The sequence below is a fragment of the Physeter macrocephalus genome, unplaced genomic scaffold, assembly GCF_002837175.3.
Source record: "Physeter macrocephalus isolate SW-GA unplaced genomic scaffold, ASM283717v5 random_4066, whole genome shotgun sequence".
NCBI classification, from domain to species: domain Eukaryota; kingdom Metazoa; phylum Chordata; class Mammalia; order Artiodactyla; family Physeteridae; genus Physeter; species Physeter macrocephalus.
Genome location: NW_021149352.1, coordinates 1 through 5,649, shown reverse-complemented (window position 1 = coordinate 5,649; position 5,649 = coordinate 1). Strand labels below are relative to the sequence as shown.

The 5,649-nt window shown below is 42.2% G+C and overlaps 1 long non-coding RNA gene across 1 annotated transcript; it reads right to left on the bottom strand.

The window, feature by feature from the left end:
• Window positions 1-366: 366 nt before the first annotated feature.
• LOC112063151 (uncharacterized) lies at window positions 367-2,867 on the bottom strand. Its single transcript, XR_002890922.3, has 3 exons — window positions 2,027-2,867; window positions 1,863-1,935; window positions 367-500 (listed from the first exon to the last, which is right to left on the bottom strand). It is a non-coding gene; the product is annotated as an uncharacterized lncRNA (long non-coding RNA).
• Between the last annotated feature and the right edge of the window lie 2,782 nt (window positions 2,868-5,649).

Genomic DNA, 5,649 nt, shown 5'->3' with positions numbered 1-5,649 from the left:
GTAAAGTTGTTAAGGCATTATTTTAAAAACTGTATTTACAAATTGCTGATGTAGTGATTTTTATTAGTTTACAGCAGCTAATAAATACTTGATTCATTTAAGTCTTGAAGACTATAATGGCATAGTTTTTTCACAGTACCACAATCAATGTTTTCAGTAACTAAAAATACATAAAAATATTATGTATTATATGTTAAATCTCTTATTTATAAAATTAAGTGGACTATCTTTACTAAATGGTAGAATCCCAAACTGAAAACTGGTCGTATTCTTTCAACAAAACAAAAGCTGCACTCACATGTATCAAAAGCCAAAAATTAACTGCCATCTTTATCAATATATTAATGTGCTTCAATCACATATGTTTTCATGAAAGTTCAAACATAAAAAAATCACCTTTAAGATCATGGCCATGTGATCTGCTCTCTGCCATGTCAGATTACACCCCGTGAAGTTTACTGTCTTAAGAGTGACAGAGTTCTTTACACCTTGACAAATAACTAAAAGAAAAGAAAAAAAAACACACACACAATAAGATGAAGAGCCTATACATTTGTCAATCTTGACTTATTTGCTTTTCTTGAGTCAACTGGAGCTTTATAGCCACATTCTTAAAATCATTAACTACAATCTTCCCCAACAGGTAATTGATGAACAGATGCATTCTAAAACTTAACAAAGTGTTAAGTTAACAAAGTAACAAAGTAACAAACTGTTATTACAAATAACACTTTTATTATTACAAATGACAAAGTGTTATTCCAGTTAACAGCAGCAGTTTAATTCTATTTAGATACTAAAACTGAATACACTGAATACTGCAAACTTTATTCCCAACCACTCAGTAAAATACTACATACCTTTTGAGACACAGGAAAAAAAAGAAAAACCTAAAAATCTTAAGACTCTTCTTATTTTCATTTCCAATGATACTTCCCAATCTTGATGATCAGTCAGCGATTTAAATGTCAACTATAAACCCAGTATTTTATTAGCTCCTATGCAGTATACTAGAGCCATGGAAGAGAGAGGAGCTCAAAGCATCTGCTCCCTCAAATTGAAAGGCAGGCTTCCTGAACCCTCCAGACCACTACTGGACACAGGGAACACACACTAATGTTTCAGGACTCCAACTAACAGTCAACTGCTTTGTAATTACTTCCATGACACACCACCACTAACACCACTGAGTTTGCTGCTCTTATGGGACGTGACATATATTTCCTATTTTAACACATACCACAGTGCGTTATAATTATGACTGCAGATATATGTTCTAACAATTTAAAGATCACGATGACTTTTTTGCTCTTTACACCTTGCTATTTCCCTTCCCATAATATTTCTTGAAGAGAAACATTAAAATACAGACAAACAGGGCTTCCCTGGTGGCGCAGTGGTTGAGAATCCGCCTGCCGATGCAGGGGACACGGGTTCGTGCCCCGGTCCGGGAAGATCCCACATGCCGCGGAGTGGCTGGGCCCGTGAGCCATGGCCGCTGAGCCTGCGCGTCCGGAGCCTGTCCTCCGCAACGGGAGAGGCCACAACAGTGAGAGGCCCTCATACCGAAAAATAAAACAAAACAAACAAACAAACCAAAAATACAGACAAACACAAAAAACAGAAAATATAAAAAATGTGTGGTTTGTGGCTTAACAGAAACTTAAGTAAAATTAGTTCTGACAGTATCCAGCATGACAAACTTCCACGGTACAAATGAGAATGGACCAAGGTTTGAGCAGGCACAGGAGACAATCCAGGCATGAACAACACCAAGAAAAGGTAGACAGGATGTAACGTGGTGTGTAGGAAATCACGAGACCAGTCTGATGAGAAGAGACTTAAACAGGACTGAAACTCACTTGCTAAACCTCCATCTCCAAGTGGATGATTCGCAGAACACAGGTGCACCAAAGTGGCCGATTTATTCAATCCCTTTAATGGGGAGAACAAGTTTAAAATTTTATTGGTTTAGTTTGCCCCAAACGCAACTATCAAATGTTGGCAGGACGCAATGAAGACTTACCTTTGTTAACACAGTTAAGTCTCTCTCTCTCAGAACTAGCCCATTTAGCTCCAGGTTCCTTAGCGCACTGATGCACTTACACAGCGTTTAAGAGCTTTACACAACTAGAAGGTCACATCTTTCTTATCGCAGGAACACGACTTCCGTAAACTTTATTTCTGTCACAACCTAAACCAAAATTATTGTAAAATGAGTGATTTGAACCATATATTTTATCATCATTAAAAAGCAACTAAATAAAAAAAAAGCGTCTGCTCTGTGCTAAGGATTAGAAACGACTCCTGCCCTTAAAGCCTTCATGAAGGAGGGAGATATATAAACTCAAAATTTCAATCACATGAGATAAAGGACCATAACCTTTATGCAAAGAGGTTCCTATGGAGGCAAAAAGTTATATCTAAGTGACGGCTTCATGATAACCCTGAAGTACAATCTAGAAAGATGAGGCTATGCAGAGTTGGAGTAGGAGGCGCATTAACTGCACAGGGAGCATCTGTGAAAAGACACTCAAGCCTGACACCTGCTGGGCACTTTAAATACTGCAGGTGGAGATGACTAAAGGCCAGGGGTCCAAGTGTGAGGAGAGACAGAAATGAAAATAGAGATGTTGGCCGAAGCAAGCCTGGGAGAGAGCATGGCTTGTATCCCACAGGTGATGAGGCCTGGGGCTACTACTGGCTGAGTACGGGTGCCTCCGCTGATTAGAAAAAGGCGCCCCGCTGCTGAAGGACCGAATAGATAAAGGGAGTGATCACAAAAAGCTCCCCTTCCTCAGGGTCAAAGAGCCCCATGAGGCTTGGCCCAGCACAGTTCAGGCTACACGCCTCTGGGCAGAGCACACGCTGGGCGGCTAGTATACACTAATAAAAAAAAGCATCTGCTCTGTGCTAAGGACTGGAAACGACTCCTGCCCTTAAAGCCTTCATTAAGGAGGGAGATGTATAAACTCAAAATTTCAATCACATGAGATAAAGAAACATAACCTTTATGCACAGAGGTTCCCATGGAGGCAAAATGTTATATCTAAGTGACAGCTTCATGATAACTCTGAAGTACAATGTAGAAAGATGAGACCATGCAGAGTTGGAGTAAGAGGTGCATTAACTGCACAGGGAGCATCTGTGCAAAGACACTCAAGGCTGACACCTGCTGGGCACAGTAAATACTGCAGGTGGCGATGACTTCAAGGCCAGGGGTCCAACTGTGAGAACAGACAGAAAGGAAAATAGAGATGCTGGCCTAAGCAAGCCTGGGAGAGAGCATGGACTGTATCCCACAGGTGATGAGGCCTGGGGCTACCACTGGCTGAGTAAGGGTGTCTCCGCTGACTAGAAAAAGGCACCCCTCTGCTGAAGGACTGATTAGATAAAGGGAGTGATCACAAAAAAGCTCCCCTTCCTCAGGGTCAAAGAGCCCCACGAGGCTTAGCAGAGCACAGTTCAGACTACACGCCTCTGTGCAGAGCACACGCTGGGCGGCTGGTATGCACTAACTCTGTGTGGGCAAGCCATTACCAGCATTATTTTAAGTGTATCTTTTTACGTTAGAAGATCACTTCACCTGCGTAGGCAGATGAACTTAGAGGAACTGAGCCCAGGGGCCGCGAAACCACCCAGGAGCTATCTGCCATAGTCCAGGCAAAATGTAATATGGATGAAGAAGCAAATTTAGGAGGAGGCCAAAATCCACAAGCTAGACCCACTGGATGAAAAACATAAAGTTCGGTGAAGGAACTCAGAAGAGAAGGGGCTCTGAAATAAACTTTTCTTACATTCAATGGAAAATATTAGGCAAAATTAAGGACCGTGGCCTTTCAGGTCCCTTCCAGCTCTAATTTCTTTTGATTTCTAACTTATTACTCTGCTTGAGTAAAGTCCCTTCAGAGGTACAGAACAGTTCCTACACCTGAATGGGATGCAAAGAATAATCTGACTTCCCTTCACCAGGGGGTGAGTTGAACTGTCCTTGCAGAAGAGATAACAGATGGTATCTGTTATCTGGGTGCGAACAGAAGTTTTCTGTGATCTGGGTGTGAACCCCAGATCCTAGAAAAGGGCCAGGCACACGACAAGCATTCAGCTTTTTGAAAACAAATGAACCATCATTTCCTCTCCTAAATCTTCACACCCTTCCTCTGCTGGCTACTTTCTCTCAGCTTAGAAACATCCTCAAATAGACTCACTTAAAAAACTCTCAGACCTATGATGCTTTTGTATCATCTTGTGGGTAACCTAAGTATCTCCCATGCCTTCAAACACCTGTCCTCACAAAAAAGCCCAGGTCTGAACCTTGGGCCCAGACCCGTCTACGAGGGCCCTCTAAAGCACTGAAGATGGAGTAAGATCTTCTCCCCACCCCCGATCCCTTCCTACTGGGCTCTGTATCTCACAAAAAGATGCAGCTGTAAACTGTCACCCACGTTTGCTGCCCTTCCTTTTCCAGCTGGTCACCAGGCCCTACCCATTCTCTCTCGGATCTCCAAAATCCAGTCCAACCTTTTATAACTTAAGTGGGTCCCTTAGGTTACAATTCACCCTGCACCCAATCAACTGCCTTCCACATGGACGTTCGAGTGAGTTCTAAACCAGAAGTCCATCTCATTGATCTTTAGGGTTTCCCACAGCCTTCAGGATAAACATCCAAACTTCTGACAGGACAAACAAGGCCCCTTTCTGTTTGTCCCCACTAGGTTTCCAGTATCAACTCTCATTTCTTTCCCAAGCCCTGAGTTCCAGTCCTGTACATTAGTTTTGCCGTATTTTCTTATATTTCTCAACCTCTGACACACTGCTCCCTCCTGCCACCCCAGGAGGTTCTACTCTCCTTAGAAAGGATGGCACCTCCTCCAAGAAGCCTAACCTGAACTTTCCCTTTTAGAATTCTGTGCTCTGCAAAGGGGAATGGTGGGGTGGAAGGATAAATTAGGAGTTTGGGATTAGCACATACACACGGTTATATATAAAACAGGTAATCAACAAGGGCCTACTGCATAGCAGAGGGAACTCTACTCCATATCCTGTAATAACCTGCATGGGAAAAGAATCTGAAAAAGAATGGATGTATGTATAACTGAATAACTTTGCTGTACACCTAAAACTAACACAATATTGTAAATCAACTACACTCCAATGTAAAATAAAAATTAAATTAAAAAACAAAATGATTCTGTGCTCTGCAACGCCAGAACTCACTTCTGCCAGAGCACTGACTACTATGCTTGTGTCTACCTGCTGCTGCCCAGTAGAAGGGGAGATTACCTAGGGCACAAGCATCGTCTCCAGCGGCCCTTGGTTCTGACAACTCATTCAAGTGCCAGGATACTTTACACACATAACCTGCTTAATTAATTCTAAGAACCCGCAGAAAGAGTGGCTTTTAATGTCATTTTACAAGCATGGGGATTGCAGTTCAAAAGTAACCTGCCCATGCCACAGAGAGCATAAGCCCTGGAATTCAAACCCTAAGCTGCCTTCACACTGGTGCTCTTTCCACTATATGATACGACTATTGAAAAAAAGATTTTTTTTTCCTGAGCCCCGTTTTAATGGAAAGGGAATGAAGCTGGGATAAATCCATTTCCTAATCGCTTTGGTCTGTACCAGGCAAAGTCATTCAACAGACCA